This window comes from Arachis duranensis, unplaced genomic scaffold (assembly GCF_000817695.3).
Source record: "Arachis duranensis cultivar V14167 unplaced genomic scaffold, aradu.V14167.gnm2.J7QH unplaced_Scaffold_343483, whole genome shotgun sequence".
Classification (NCBI taxonomy): domain Eukaryota; kingdom Viridiplantae; phylum Streptophyta; class Magnoliopsida; order Fabales; family Fabaceae; genus Arachis; species Arachis duranensis.
Window position 1 is genome coordinate 2257604 of NW_026264909.1, and position 17673 is coordinate 2275276.

The window sequence follows — 17673 nt, forward strand, 5'->3', positions numbered from 1 at the left end:
TTAGGATTTTCATTTTTGTAATTTGTTTTAATTTCATTTTCATTTTTCATTTTGTAAAGCCTATATAAAGGCATCAATAGGAGCTGAATGGGGAAGGCAAGCTCCACTAGGGAGCATTAGGAATTGAGAGTTCTCTCTCTTAGTTTTCATTTCTGTTTGAATTTAGGATCAAGAATTGAAGGAATTCTGTTTCACTTGATCTGAAATCTCTTGTTCTTCTTCTGCATAATTTCAGAAAATTGAGAATTGAATCTGAGTTTTCATTTACTGCTTCCATCTTCATTTCTTCTTCAATCTGTTTCTTGGTTGGATCAAGGAAGGGAGTGAGATCTAGACTTGTTTTCTAGTCTCATTGATTCCCTGAGATCTTGTCTCTTTAAATTTCACAATTGAGCTGAGTTACATTCTGTGTTGCTTCTTCAAGCAATTTTCCATTTCTGTTTAAATCTGCTGCACTTATTTCATCTTTTACTTCTCTGCTTGATTGCTCTTTACATTTTCTTGTTGGATTTTAAATTCCCTGCACCCAACCCCCTTTACATTTTCTGCAATTTACATTTCTTGTCATTTACTTTTCTTGCAATTTAAGTTTCAGCTATTTTACTTTCTTGTTATTTAAGTTACTTGCAACTTTACTTTCTGCATCTTTAAGATTTCTGCAATTTTACTTTCTGTTGATCAACATCACACAATTCACTCAATGTTAGCTTGACTAAACTAATCACCCACTAAAGTTGCTTGATCCATCAATCCCTGTGGGATCGACCTCACTCTTGTGAGTTATTACTACTTGATGCGACCCGGTATACTTGCCGGTGAGTTATGTGTGTTGGAAATTCGTTTTTCCACAAAAACACCACCACTAGAAACTAATGATCATGTAGTGAAGACACAAACATAGATAGAACATATAGCATAAAGCTGAAAAATAAAAAAAATAAATAGACAAGGAGATTAAGGAATGAGTCCACCTTAGTGAGGGTGGCGTCTTCCTCATCTTGAAGAACCAATGGTGCTATTGAGCTCCTCTATGTCTCTTCCTTGCCTTTGTTGCTCCTCCCTCATAGCTCTGTGATATTCTCTAATCTCATGGAGAATGATGGAGTGCTCTTGGTGTTCCACCCTTAATTAGTCCATGTTGTAACTCAAGCTTTCCAAAGAAGTGTTGAGTTGCTCCCAATAATTGTTTGGAGGAAATTGCATCCCTTGAGGCATCTCAGGAATTTCTTGATGAGGGAATTCCTCATTCTCTTGTTGAGTGCCATGAATGGGCTCTCTAGTTTGCTCCATCCTCTTCTTAGTGATGGGCTTGTCCTCGTCAATGAGGATGTCTTCCTCTATGACAATCCCAGCTGAATAGCAAAGGTGACATATGAGATGAGAAAAGGCTAATCTTGCCAAAAGTGAGGGCTTGTCAGCCACCTTGTAGAGCTCTAGAGGTATGATTTCATGAACTTCTATTTCCTCTCTAATCATGATACTATAAATCCTGATGGCCCGATCCACAGTTACCTCAGATCAGTTGCTAGTGGGAATGATAGAGCATTGGATGAAATTCAACCATCCTCTAGCCACAGGCTTAAGATCCAGTCTTCTCAATTGAACCAGGATGCCTCTTGAGTCTCTTTTCCATTGAGCTCCTTCTACACATATGTCCATGAAGACTTGGTCCAACCTTTGATCAAAGTTAACCCTTCTGGTGTAGGGGCGTGCGTTTTCTTCCATCATTGGCAAGTTGAACGCTAGCCTCACATTTTCCGAACTAAAATCTAAGTATTTCCCTCTAACCATTGTAAGCCAATTCTTTGGGTTTGGGTTCATACCTTGATCATGGTTCCTTGTGATCCATATGTTTGCATAGAACTCTTGAACCATTAAGATTCCGACTTGTTGAATGGGGTTGGTAAGGACTTCCCAACTTCTTCTTCGGATCTCTTGTCGGATCTCTGGATATTCGCCCTTTTTGAGCCTAAAAGGGACCTTAGGGATCACCTTCTTCTTGGCCATAACTTCATAGAAGTTGTCTTGATGGACCTTTGAGATGAATCTCTCCATCTCCCATGACTCAGAAGTGGAGGCAGTTGCCTTCCCTTTCTGCTTTCTAGAGGTTTCTCTGACCTTAGGTGCCATAAATGGTTATGGAAAAACAAAAAGCAATGCTTTTACCATACCAAACTTAAAATATTTGCTCGTTCTCGAGAAAAAGATGAAAGAAAGATGTAGAAAAAGAAAAAAAATAGAGGAGATGGAAGGTGTATGTGTTTCGGCCAAGGGAATAGGAAGGTGTGTATGATGTGTGAAAATGAAGGAGTGGAGAGGGGTATTTATAGGAAAAGGGAAGGAGAGTGGCCGAAAGGTTTGGGTGGGTTTGGGAGGGAAATGGTTTTGAATTTTGAAGGTGGGTAGGGGTTTTTGGGGAAGAGTTAAGGAAGTGATTTGTGAAGGGTATTTGGGAAAGAGATATGGAGGTGATTGGTGAAGGGTATTTGGGGAAGAGTGTTGTAGAAAGGTGTGAAAAGGAGAGAGAGAGAGTTGAGGTTGGTAGGGATCCTGTGGGGTCCACAGATTCTGAGGGGTCAAGGAATTCTCATCCCTGCTCCAATTGGGCGTTCAAAACGCCTTAGAGTGCAATCTTGGCGTTTAAACGCTAGTCTGCTGCCCTGTTCTGGCGTTTAAACGCCAGTTTTCCTTCCTGTTATGGAGTCTAAACGCCAGTTTGTTGCCCTGTTCTGGCATTTAAACGCTAGTCTGGTGCCCTATTCTGGCATTTAAATGCCCAGAAAGGTGCTAGATTGGGCGTTTAAACGCCCATTTTTAAACGCCAGTAAGTCCTTCCTCCAGGGTGTGCTGTTTTCAATGCTATTTTTAATTTTTTTCTTTATTTTTTTGTAATTGTTTTTGTGAGTTCACATGATCATCAACCTAAAAGAAAATGAAATAATATAGATTAAAATAAAATTGGGTTGCCTCTCAATAATCGCTTCTTTAATGTCAATAGCTTGATAATGAGCTCTCGTGGAGTCTCACAGATGATCAGAGTACGGTTGAGATCTCTCAACACCAAACTTAGAGTTTGGTTGTGGCCTCCCAACACCAAACTTAGAGTTTGAATGTGGGGGCTCTGTATGACTTTGTATTGGGAGAAGCTCTTCATACTTACTCTCCATGGTTACAGATGGAAAACCTTGAGTCTTTACTACAAGGCATTCTTCATTCACATGAAATATCAACTCTCCTCTATCAACATCAATCACAGCTCTTGCTGTGGCTAGGAAGGATCTTCCAAGTATGATGGATTCATCCTCATCCCTCCTAGTGTCTAGGATTATGAAATCAGCAGGGAAGTAAAGGCCTTCAACCTTCACTAGCATGTCCTCTACTAGTCCATAAGCCTTTTTCATAGATTTATCTTCCATCTCCAATGAGAATTCGGTAGCCTATACCTCATAGATTCCCAGTTTCTCCATTACAGAGAGTGGCATCATGTTTATCCCTGACCTCAGGTCACACAGAGCTTTTTCAAAGGTCATGGTGTCTATGGTACAGGGTATTAAGAATTTACCAGGATCCTGTTTCTTTTTAGGTAAATTTTGCTAAACCAAGGTATTCAGTTCATTGATGAGCAAGGGAGGCTCTTCCTCTCAAGTCTCATTACCAAATAGCTTGGCATTCAGCTTCATGGTTGCTCCTAAATATTAGGCAACTTGCCCTTCAACAATGTCTTCATCCTCTTCAGAAGATGAATAGTTATCAAAGCTCATGAATGGTAAAAGCAAGGGGATCTCTATGGTCTTGTATGAGCCTCAGATTCTTTTGGTTCCTCATTAGGGTATTCCTTATTGGCCATTGGACGTTCCCAGAGGTTTTCCTCATTGGGATTCACGTCCTCCTCCTTCTCTAAGGTTTCAGCCATGTTGATTATATCAATGGCCTTGCACTCTCCTTTGGGATTCTCTTCTGTATTGCTTGGGAGAGTGCTAGGAGGAGTTTCAGTAACCCTTTTACTTAGCTGGCCCACTTGTGCCTCCAAATTTCTAATGGAGGATCTTGTTTTAGTCATGAAACTAAGAGTGGCCTTAGATAGATCAGAGACTATGTTTGCCAAGCTAGAAGAATTCTGCTTAGAATGCTCTGTTTGTTGCTGAGATGATGATGGGAAAGGTTTGCTATTGCTAAACCTGTTTCTTCCACCATTGTTATTATTGAAGCCTTGCTTCTGTTGATCCTTCCATGAAAAATTTAGATGATTTTTCCATGAAGGATTATAGGTGTTTCCAAAGGCTTCACCCATGTAATTCACTTCTTCCATTGCAGGGTTCTTAGGATCATAAGCTTCTTCTTCAGAAGATGCTTCTTTAGCACTGTTGGATGCATTTTGCAATCCATTCAGACTCTGAGAGATCATATTAACTTGTTGTGTCAATATTTTGTTCTGAGCCAGTATGGCATTCAGAGCATCAATTTCAAGAACTCCTCTCTTTTGAGGCATCGCATTACTCACATGATTCCTCTCAGAGGTATACATAAACTGGTTATTTGCAACCATTTCAATAAGTTCATGAGCTTCTGCAGGCGTTTTCTTTAGGTGAATGGATCCACCTGCAGAGTGGTCCAGTGACATCTTGGAAAATTCAAACAAACTATCATAGAATATATCTAATGTGGTCCATTCTGAAAGCATGTCAGAAGGATACTTTTTGGTCAGTTGCTTGTATCTTTTCCAAGCTTTATAGAGGGACTCACCATCTTTTTGTCTGAAGGTCTGAACATTCACTCTAAGCTTGCTCAGCTTTTGAGGAGGAAATAACTTGGCTAAGAATGCCGTGACCAGCTTATCCCAAGAGTCCAGGCTATCTCTAGGTTGTGAGTCCAACCATGTTCTAGCTCTGTCCCTTATAATAAAAGGGAAAAGCATAAGCTTGTAGACCTCAGGATCAACCTCATTGGTCTTAATAGTATCACAGATCTATAAGAACTCAGTTAAAAACTAATAAGGGTCTTTTGATGGAAGTCCATAAAACTTGCAGTTCTGTTGTAGTAGAGAAACTAATTGAGGCTTTAGCTCAAAATTGTTTGCTCCTATGGCAGGGACTGAGATGCTTCTTCCATAGAAGTTGGAAGTTGGTGTAGTAAAATCACCAAGCATCTTCCTTGCATTGTTGTTTGGTTCGGCCATAATGTTTCTTTTGCTACTTCCTTTTCGAAAATTTCAGTGAGGTCCTCTTCAGAGTTTTGTGCTTTAGCTGCTCTTAGTTTCCTCTTCAGAGTCCTTTCAGGTTCAGGATCAGCTTCAACAAGTATGCCTTTATCTTTGTTCCTGCTCATATGAAAGAGAAGAAAATAAAAAAATATGGAATCCTCTATGTCACAGTATAGAGATTCCTTGAGGTGTCAAAGGAAAACAAGAACGGAAAGATGAGGTAGGTAAGGAAGAATTCGAACACACAAAGAGAGATGGAGTTCGAATTGACAATGGAGGAGGAATGTTAGTGTTTAAACAGAAAAAGATAAGAGAGGGGGGAGAATTTTTAAAAATAAAAAGAATAAAATTTAAAATAAATTTTTGAAAAATTGGTTGTGGTTTTGAAAAAGATAAGAAATAAAATTGAAAAAGATAAGAAGTTATAAAAAGATTTTGAAATTAGAATTAAAAAATGTGATTTGAAAAAGATATGATTTAAAAAGATATGGTTGAAAAGATAAAATTAACAAGATTTGACTTTTAAAAAGTTAATGGCTTGATTAACAAGAAACTAAAAGATATGATTCTAAATTTCAAATATTAAATCTCTCTTAACAAGAAATAACAAACTTGAAATTTTTGAATCAAGATTTTTGAAAATATGAGAAAAAGGTTTGATTTTTGAAAAAGATATGTTTTAAAAGATATGATTTTGAAAAAGATATGATTGAAAATATTTGATTTGAAAAAGATTTTATTTTGAAAAAATATGAAGATTTGAAAAAGATTTGATTTGAGAACAAAATTCCTCTCCTTGTGTCATCCTGGCCTTAAACGCCCAGAAGCTGCATGTTTTGGGCATTTAACGCCCAATTGCTGCATGGTTTGGGCATTTAAACGCCTAGCCAGGTACCCTGGCTGGCGTTTAAATGCCAGTTTTCCTTTTTAACTGGGCATTTTGAACACCCAGCTTTTTCTCTGTAATTCCTCTGATTTATGTTCTTGGATCTTCATTTTTCTAAATCCTTTATTCAAGAAGATATGTTTTCAATTTTAAAAAACAACAAAATGAGTCGAAACATATAATTATTGCATCAAAACACAAGATATATTCAAGAACATTATGAACGTCAAGATGAACACCAAGAACAATCTTGAAGATCAAGATGAACATCAAGAACTCAGTTTTCTTAATGAAAGAAAACATGGAGGACACCAAACTTAGAACTTTCTCATGTTTGGGCCATATGAATGCAAGAATGCATATGTAGAACATCATGCAGTGCAAATCAATAAATCATGAAAATCAAGCAAGGCAATTCATTAAGAATGACTTGAAGATCATCAAGAACACAATGCATGTGTTTCGAAAATTGCAAGACAATTAAAATCATGCAATTGACACCAAACTTAAAATTTGGCCCTAGATTCAAACAAGAACCATGAAATATTTTTGAGTTTTTATGATTTTATGAATTTTTTTTGGCTTTTTTTGAAAATATATTTTTGAAAAAACGAAAACAAATAAAAAAACTTTTGAAAGATTTTTCAAAACTTTTTGAAAAGAAAATAAAAATTACCTAATCTGAGCAATATGATGAACCTTCACTTGTCCAAATTCGAACAATCCCCGGCAACGGCGCCAACACCTTGGTACGCAAAATTGTAATATCACTCTTTTTCACAATTTTGCACAACTAACCAGCAAGTGCACTAGGTCGTCCAAGTAATAAACCTTACGTGAGTAAGGGTCGATCCCACAGAGATTGTCTGCTTGAAGCAAGCTATGGTCACATTGTAAATCTCAGTCAGGCGGATTCAAATGGTTATAGAGTTTTAATAATTAAAATATAAGTAAAACCCAAAATAAAGATAGAGATACTTATGTAAATTATTGGTGGGAATTTCAGATAAGTGTATGGAGATGCTTTATCCCTCTTGAATCTCTGCTTTCCTACTACCTTCATCCAATCCTTCATACTCCTTTCTATTGTTAAGATGTATGTTGGGTGTCACCGTTGTCAATGGCTACTTCCCATCCTCTTAGTGAAAATGGTCCTCTACGATTTCAGTACGGCTAATCAACTGTCGGATTGCTCATCTCAGATGAAAAATACCATGCACAGATATCATATGGCTAATCAGCTGTTGGTTCTTGATCGTGTAGGAATAGGATTTACTATCCTTTTGCGTCTGTCACCACGCCCTACAGTCGCGAGTTTGAAGCTCGTCACAGTCATCCCATCCCAGATCCTACTCGGAATACCACAGACAAGGTTTAGACTTTCCAGATCTCAAGAATGCTGCCAATTGATTCTAGCCTATACGACGAAGATTCTAATCTCAGATTCAGATGCCCCATTGTAGAACGGAAGTGGTTGTCAATCACGCATTCATAAGTGAGAATGGTGATGAGTGTCACATAATCATCACATTCATCATGTTCTTGGGTGCGAATAGATATCTTAGAATAAGAATAGGCATGAATTGAATAGAAAACAGTAGTACTTTGCATTAATACTCGAGAAACAGCAGAGCTCCACACCTTAATCTATGGTGTGTAGAAACTCCACTGTTGAAAATATATAAGTGATAAAGGTCTAGGCATGGCTGTGAGGCCAGCCCCCAAAGTCTAAGATCGCATAAACTGATCAAAGATAGATACCAAGATCCCCCCAGGTTTCTAATACAATAGTAAAAAGTCCTATTTATAATGAAACTAGCCACTAGGGCTTACAGAATTGAATAAATGGTGCAGAAATTCACTTTTGGGGCCCACATGGTGCGTGCTTGGGCTGAGCATTGAGCTTTACATGTGTAGAAGCTTTTCTTGGAGGTAAACGCCAGCATTTATGCCAGTTTGGGCATTTAACTCTGGTTTGTAACGTGTTTCTGGCGTTTTAACTTCAGAGTAGGGCAGAGAATGGGCGTTTGAATGCCAGTTTGCATCGTCAAAACTCGAGAAAAGTATGGACTATTATATATTGCTGGAAAGCTCTGGATGTCTACGTTCCAACGCAATTGAGAGCGTGCCATTTGGAACTTTATAACTCCTGAAAATCCACTTCGAGTGCAGGGAGGTTAGAATCCAACAGCATCTACAGTCCTTTTTCAGCCTCTGAATCAGATTTATGCTCGAGTCCCTCAATTTCAGCCAGAAAATACTTGAAATCACAGAAAAACTCACAAACTCATAGTAAAGTCCAGAAATATGAATTTTTCATAAAAACTAATAAAAACATCCCAAAAAAGTAGCTAGATCCTACTAAAAACTACCTAAAAATAATGCCAAAAAGCGTATAAATTATCTGCTCATCAACGTTGAACACCAGGTAGGAATACTTTTTTTTTTTTGAGTTTGGAGCGTCCAATGCCAGGTTTGGGCGTTGAACGCCCAAAGGGGACCAAGGAAATGGTCTTGGGTGCTCCAGAGGGGGCGTTGAACGCCAGCAAGCTCTCATAAATAGGCATTAAATGCCCTTGCGTCCTCCCCTTTTGGCGCTGGGAGCCAGTTCTAGCATTCAATGTCAGTAAGGGGCTCTCTCTAGGGTGTTCTGTTTTAAATACTAAGTGTTTCTGTTCCTATTCTACGTGCTACACATGATCACAAACATTAAAATAAAAGGGAAAACTATGGAAATTAATAGAAAATAAAATAAAATGAAATCAAACTATAGTAAACAAAAGTAAGAAAATACTATACGTATGGTTGGGTTGACTCCCAACAAGCGCTTCTTTACCATCACTAGCTTGACGGACAGATCCTTTATGGAGGTTGATAGGGGCTCAAATCTTTGCCCATCATGGTGAACCTTCTTCCTGTGAACTGATGGATCAATTCAACTTGATCCAGAGATAGGATCTTGTTCATAGTATGTGGAATGACTGGTGATGAGTCCATATTTTTCGATATATTTTGCCTTGATTTGAATGAATTCTAGTATATGAACTCACACTTAAGCACCGAAAATAGCACACTTTTGTGTTTTATCCACTAATTTGATCCTAAATGTAAAAACATGCAATTTTGTGCTTTAATAGAGCAAATTAATTCCACCTTTATGTCATTTGATGTCGTGATATGGTTTGTGAGTGATTTCAGATCTTGAAGGCGATAATGGATGGCCAAAACTGGAAGAAAGCACGTACAAGGGAGAAAACATGAAGAAAACAAGGAAAAGCACACACAGCAAAGTGTGCATGCGCACAGCCCTGCGTGCGTACGCACAAGCGAGGATTTCCATGTGTGCGTGCGCACAAGTGATGAGCGGATAATTTATACGCTTTTTGGCATTGTTTTTAGGTAGTTTTTAGTATGATCTAGTTAGTTTTTAGTATATAATTATTAGTTTTTATGCAAAAATCAGATTTCAAAACTTTAGCATGAGTTTGTGTGTTTTTCTGTGATTTCAGGTATTTTCTGGCTGAAATTGAGGGACCTAAGCAAAAATTAAGATACTGTTAGATTTTGACCTCCCTCGAAGTAGATTTTCTGGAGCTACAGAATCCCAATTGGCACGATCTCAATTGCGTTGGAAATTATACATCTTGGGCTTTCCAGCAATGTATAATAGTCCATATTTTTCTCGAGATTTGATGGCCCAAATTGGCGTCAAAACACCGGTCAGAGACCCTTTTCTGGCATTAAACGCCAAAACTGGCATAAAAGCTGGAGTTAAACGCCCAAACTGGTACCAGAGTTGGCTTTTAACTCCAAGAAAAGCCTATGCACATGAAAACTTCAATGCTCAGTCCAAGCACACACCAAGTGGGCCCCGGAAGTTGATTTCTGCATCATTTACTTATTTTTGCAAACCCTAGGTTACTAGTTCACTATAAATAGGACCTTTTACTGTTGTATTTTCATCTTTTTGATTATCTTTGATATTGGGATCAGGTCTTTGAACTCTTTTTCGATTGTTTCATTTTATTTGGGAGGCATGGCCGAGACCTTGTTCTTATGTATTTTCAACGGTGGAGTTTCTACACCTCAGAGATTAAGGTGTGGAGCTCTGCTGTTCCTCATGAATTAATGCAATTACTATTGTTCTTCTATTCAATTCACACTTATTCTTGTTCTAAGATATTCATTTGCACTTTAACATGATGAATGTGGTGATCAAGTGACACTCATCACCATTCTCACTTATGAACGCGTGCCTGACAACCACTTCCGTTCTACAAGAAAACAAGCTTGAATGTATATCTCTTGGCCTCCTAATCCACAACGCATGGTTGCCTCTCCTGACAACAGAGCCTTCCATTCCATGAGATCAGAGTCTTCATGGTATAAGCTAGATTCAATTGGCAGTATTCTTGAGATCCGAAAAGTCTAAACCTTGTCTGTGGTATTCCGAGTAGGATCTGGGATGGGATGACTGTGACAAGCTTCACACTCGCGACTGTTGGGCGCAGTGACAGTGTGCAAAAGGATCATTGCATCTTATTCCGACACGGTCGAGAACCGACAGATGATTAGCCCTACGTAACCCATAGCCGGACCATTTTCACTGAGAGGATGGACGGTAGCTATTGACAACGGTGATCCCCCAACATACAGCTTGCCATGGAAGGGAGTACGCATGACTGGATGAAGGCAGTAGGAGAGCAGAGATTCAGAAGGAATAAAGCATCTCCACACGCTTATCTGAAATTCCCACTAATGAATTACATAAGTATCTCTATGCTATTTTATGTTTAATTCATCTTTTAATTATCAATACCCCATAATCATTTGAATCTGCCTGACTGAGATTTACAAGGTGACCATAGATTTCTTCAAGCCGACAATCTCTGTGGGATCGACCCTTACTTACTTAAGGTATTACTTGGACGACCCAGTGCACTTGCTGGTCAGTTGCGCGGAGTTGTGAGAAAAATGTGAGCTCACGATTCCATGTACCAAGTTTTTGGCGCCGTTGCCGGGGATTGTTCAAGTTTGAACAACTTACGGTTCATCTTGTTGCTTAGATTACCTATTTTTCTTTTTATTTTGTTCTTCAGAATTTTTAAGAATGAATTCTAGAGTTTCACATGATGCTTTTATCATCATAGGAGCCAGTTGATTCCCATCAATTTGGCTGTTGTATGTAATGTCCTGATGAAGCTTGGTTAGCCATGTCTAATCTTTTTAGACTGAAGCTTTAGACTAACATTGCATGATTCCTGGAATTCTTATTAAAAATTTTGAGTTTCTTATTTTCCTTTTTCAAAATAATTTTCAAAGAAAAATACAAAAAATTTTTTTAAATCATAAAATAGAAAAATAATAATTTAATTTGTGTTTCTTGTTTGAGTCTTGTGTCAATTTTTAAGTTTGGTGTCAATTGCATGTTTTTATTTTATTCAGCATTTTTCGAAATCTCATGCATATGGTCTTCATTGATCTTCAAGTTGTTCTTGATGATTTTCCTTTGTCTGATCTTTAAATTCTCTTGTTTTGTGTCTTTTGTTATTTCTCATGTGCATTCTCAAATTGTTAGTGTCTCTAGTATGAAAATTTCTAAGTTTGGTGTCCTGCATATCTTTCTTTTCTTAAAAATTTTCAAAAATATGTTCTTGATGTTCATCATGAACATTAAAGTGTTCTTGCATGCATTCCTTGTTTTGATCTTAGTTTTTCATGTTTAATTTCATTCTGTTGTTTTTCTCTCTCTCATTAGTAAAAATTCAAAAAAATTCAAAATTATGTCTTTTCAAGTCAATAATACAGAGAATTGAAGATTCAGAACATACAGCAGAGGAATCACAGAGAAAAAGTTGGGCATTCAAAATGCCCAGTAAAGAAGGATTCCTGGCGTTTAAACGCCAGCCAGGGTACCTGGCTGGGCGTTTAACGCCCAAGGAGGTAGCCAAGTGGGCGTTAAATGCCAGAATGGATACCATTTTGGGCATTTAACGCCAGGATAGCACCAGGGTGGAAATTTTGTTTTAAATCCAAATCTTTTTCAACTTTTCAAATTTTAAAACTAATTTTTCAAAATCTTATCTTTTTCATATCCTCTCATATCAATCATATCTTTTTCAAAATCAAATCTTTTTCATTTTTCTTTTAATATTTTCGAAAATCCTTGCTAACAAATAATGTTGTGATTCAAAAAAATTTCAAGTTTGTTACTTTCTTGTTAAGAAAGGTTCAATATTTGAATTCTAGAATCATATCTTTTAATTTCTTGTTAGTCAAGTCATAAATTTTAAAAATCAAATATTTTTTTAAAACCTTTTTCAATCATATCTTTTCAATCATATCTTTTTAAAATCATATCTTTTTTAAAACCAAATTTTTTTTCAATCATATCTCTTTTAATCTAATTTCAAACTTTTTTTTCTAACTTCTTATCCTTTTAAAATTATTTTCAAATCTTTTTCAACTAGTCACTATTTCTTATCTTTTTCAAAACCACCTAACCACTTATCCGCTCCCAATTTTCGAAAATCACTAACCACATTTTCAAAAATCTTTTTAATTTTCGAAAACTCTCTCTCTCATCTCTTTTTATTTAATCACTAACACTTATCATCCTTTAATATTTTGGAGCCCCTTGGTGCATGAAAATTACACTCACACTATGTAATTCCGCACAACTAACCAGCAAGTGCACTGGGTCGTCCAAGTAATACCTTACGTGAGTAAGGGTCGATCCCACAGAGATTGCCGCTTAAAGCAAGTTATGATTATCTTATTATTCTTAGTCAGGATATCAATAGGGTTCTTTAGTTTCAATTGTAAAAAGTGAAAGAGCATGAAATGAGTATTTGTTACACATTAATGGAGAATGTGTTGGAGTTTTGCAGATGCTTTGTCTTCTGAATCTCTGCTTTCCTACTGTCATCTTCTTAACGCACGCAAGGTTCCTTCTATGGCAAGCTGTGTGTTGGTGGATCACCGTTGTAAATGGCTACCATCCGTCCTCTTAGTGAAAATAGTCCAGGTGCGCTGTCACCGCACGGCTAATCATCTGTTGGTTCTCACTCATGCTGGAATAGGATCCATGATCCTTTTGCGTATGTCACTACGCCCAATCCTTGTGAGTTTGAAGCTCGTCACATGATGCCAGGGCATCTAGGCCAGTTTCACTGACCTTTTCTTTACTGTTTTAAGGTAGTTTCATGCATTTTCTTAGTGAATAAGGCAAGTTTTGGATGAAAATACACTCACACCTTGATTCAAACAACTATTGTGAATTTCACATGATTTCATGAGGATTTTGCAAGAATTGAATGACAAATTGATGATGCATAATCTCATGACTTTGACTAGAGCTTTGATGCACTTTAATTGCTTGATTTTAGGACAAAGAAAGCAAGGAAGAACCATGTTAGTAGCCACGTTAACCTAGTTAACGTGACCACTAATGTGGAATGGGAATGAGCATGCAACGTTAATGAGAAAAGTGATCACCAATAACGCCTGCGAAGCCATCATAAGCCCACGTTAATTGCCACGTTAACTAGGTTAACGTGGTAGTTAACGTGGAGACAAAGAAAGCTCCAACGTTAGTGGTAAACATCAACACTACTAACGCTCCAAAATTTGGCAATGAGCCACGTTAAGAGTCACGTTAACTTAGTTAACGTGAACTCTAACGTGGAAGAGAGGAACAATGCCAACGTTAGTGACACTCACCTTTGTTACTAACGTTGGATATGGCATTCACTACCACGTTAACTTTGTTAACATGAGCTCTAACGTGGAGAGTAGGGGCACTTGGAGCGTTAGTGACAAAGGTAAGTGTCACTAACGCTCTCGAAGATGAGGCATACACACGTTAAGAGCCACGTTAGTTACACTAACGTGAACTCTAACGTAGGGACAAGGGGCACAAGGCAACGTTATTGGGAAAGGTGAGTCCCAATAACGCTTGCGAAGGTTCATAAGGCAACATTAGTGGTCATGTTAGTGCCACTAACGTTGGAGTTAACGTGGGATATATGGGGTTGGAACATTAGTGAAAAAAGTGATTGCCACTAACGTTCTCGAACCCACAATCTCACTTAATGTTAACATCACTAACGCCCATGCCTAACTCACACTTTTCTGCAAGCTGAGCCCACTAAAGATTGTACTTGCTTCAACTCAAGATCTAAGGCCCACACCCAGGACTTGGAGAACTCACTAGAAGATCAAGAAGAGTAGTTATATATGGGAGTAGTTTTGAACTATAGAGAAGCTTGGCACTTTGGAGAACTACCCTCTGTATATTTACTTTTTTTGCACTTTTAGCTAAGCATGTATTACTTTCTGCCATTTTCCATTTCTAGAGCTATGAACAACTAAACCCCTTTCATTGGGTTAGGGAGCTCTGTTGTAATTTGATGGATCAATTATAGTTTTCATTCTTCTTCTTCTTTCTTCGCTTTTGATTTACTAGAAACCTTTCGATCTTAATTTAATTGGTTAGTTTTCTTGGAAAAGAAACTCTCCATAATTGGATCTCCTTTGAGCCTTGGAAAAGGGATGAGGAGATCATGCTAGAAATGCTTTCTCATGTTGGACCAAATTGGGGTCTGGGCGGATATAGTGACATGTAATCCTCCCAACACTTTGATTTGGAATTACATGTGGTATAATCAGTGACCAAACTTCATCTCTTCCCATGAGCAATTAAATCAAGGAATTGGGCAATTGTTCAAGATTAGAGAGATTGGGTTGCCAAGGAATTGGAATTCAATCACCTAAGATTGCCAAGGAGATCAATAGATGCTTTGATTGAGGAAGAGATGAAAATGAATTTGATCTGGAGAATACAACATCTCCTAAGCCCAATGAATTCCCCATTTCTGATCTTACCCATTCTCTTTACTTTCTGTCATTTAATTCCATGCTCATTTCCCCAAATCCCTATCTAAGATTTTGCACTTTATTTTCTGCTATTTACTTTCCCGCCATTTAATTTTCTGCAATTGTCAAACTACATTCTGTTTAGCTCAACTAGCATACTCTTCCAACTAAAGTTGCTTGACCAATCAATCCCTGTGGGATTCGACCTCACTCTATTGTGAGTTTTTACTTGACGATAATTTGGTATACTTGCCGAAGGGAAATTTTTTGCGAGACAAGTTTCCATGTATCAAGTTTATGGCGCCGTTGCCGGGGATTGATTTTGTATCAACAATGATTAAGTTGGAAGTTCACTAGATTGAGCATTTTTCCTTTGTTTGTTTACTTTATTCAGTCGTTTATCTTCAGTTTGTTTAGTTTTTTCCTCATCTCCTATACCCTCTTTGTTTGCTTTCTTTCTTTGTTATTATTTATAATTCTGCTCACTAACCCACTAACTGTTTGATAATTTTCACCACCCATACTAATAATCACTCTAACAAGAATAATCTATTCATTTCATTTCTTGCTGTGTGCTTTGTTGGTTGTATGACAGGGAGAAGAGGGGGAGCTTCAACTTCCTTCGATTTAGAACATGAAAGGACCCTCTGGAGACTAAGGAGGGAAGCAAGAGGGAAAGGAGTTATTAGTGCTGAGGAAGAGGAAGAGTATTTTGAAACGAACATGGAGGAGAACATGGAAAGCAACCATGAAGGAGTGGCTCATAACCATGCCAGAGAAGGCCCTGCAAATCATGCTGGCAAGAGAGGAGAGTTCTAGGATCTTACATCAATCCAAATCCAGGAAACTATGGAAGTAGTATCCAAAAGCCCACCATACATGCCAACAACTTTGAATTAAAACCCCAGCTCATCACCCTTGTTTAGAATAACTGTTCATTTAGGGAAAGTGCCCAAGAAGACCACAATCAACATCTAACCACCTTCCTGAGAATATGTGACACTGTTTAATTCTTGAGTCAACTTTTAAGTTTGGTGTCAATTGCATATTCATATTGTTCTTGCATTTTTCGAAAATTCATGCATTCATAGTGTTCTTCATGATCTTCAATTTGTTCTTGGTAAGTCTTCTTGTTTGATCTTGATGTCTTCTTGTTTTGTGTTGTATGATGTTTTTCATGTGCATTTTTGCATTCATAGTGTCTATACATGAAAGATTTCTATGTTTGGTGTCTTGCATGTTTTCTTTGCATCAAAATTTTTTCAAAGTATATGTTTTTGATGTTCATCATGATCTTCAAAGTGTTCTTGGTGTTCATCTTGACATTCATAGTGTTCTTGCATGCATCATGTGTTTTGATTCATAATTTTCATGTTGTGAGCCATTTTTGTTGTTTTTCTCTCTCATAATTAAAAAATTCAAAAATAAAAAATATATCTTTTCCCTTTTTCTCTCAAAATTTCGAAAATTTGAGTTGACTTAGTCAAAATTTTTAAAATTAGTTATTTCTTGTAAGTCAAGTCAAATTTTCAATTTTAAAAATCTTATCTTTTTGAAAACTTTTTCAAAAATCAAATCTTTTTCATTTTTCTTATTAATTTTTTGAAAATTTAAAACTTTTTTGAAAATCTTTTTTTTCTTAATTTTATCTTTATTTTCAAAAATTATGCTAACAAGTAATATGATTGATTCAAAAATTTGAAGTTTGTTAGTTTCTTGTTAAGAAAGGTTCAATCTTTAAATTCTAGAATCATATCTTTTAGTTTCTTGTTAGTCAAGTAATCAATTTTAATTTAAAAAAAATTAAATTCTTTTAATCATATCTTTCTATCATATCTTTTCTATCATATCTTTTTCAAAATTTTATCTTTTTCAAAAATTTGATTTTAAAATATCTTTTCTAACTTCTTATCTTCTTATCTTTTCAAATTTGATTTTCAAATATTTTTTAACTAACTAATTGACTTTTTGTTTATTTCTTATCTTTTTCAAAACCACCTAATAACTTTCCTTTCTCTAATTTTCGAAAATACCTCCCTCTTTTTAAAAAATTCTTTTTAATTAATTAATTGTTTTAAATTTTAATTTTAATTTTATTTCTTATCTTAATTTTTGAAAATCATTAACTCCTTTTCAAAATTATTTCGAAAACTTCTGTCTCGCATCTTATTTATTTATTCATTTACTAACACTTCTCTTCATCTCAAATCTCTGCCCCTATCCTCACCCTTGTGTTTGGATTCTCCTTTCTTTATTCCCTTTCTTCTTCTACTACAATAAGGAACCTCTTTACTGTGACATAGAGGATTCCTCTTCTTTTTATGTTTCTTCTCCTTCATATGAGCAGGAACAAGGCAAAAGGCATTCTTGTTGAAGCTGATCCAGAACCTGAAAGGACTCTGAAGAGGAAACTAAGAGAAGCTAAATTACAACAATCCAGAGACAACCTTGCTGAAATTTTCAAACAAGAAAAGGAGATGACAGCCGAACCCAACAACAATAATGCAAGAAGGATGCTTGGTGATTATACTGCACCTACATCCAAGTTTGATGGAAGAAGCATCTCAATTCCTACCATCGGAGTAAACAATTTTGAGCTGAAACCTCAATTAGTTGCTCTAATGCAATAGAACTGCAAGTTTCATGGACTTCCATCAGAAGATCCCTACCAGTTCTTGACTGAGTTCTTGCAGATCTGTGAGACTATTAA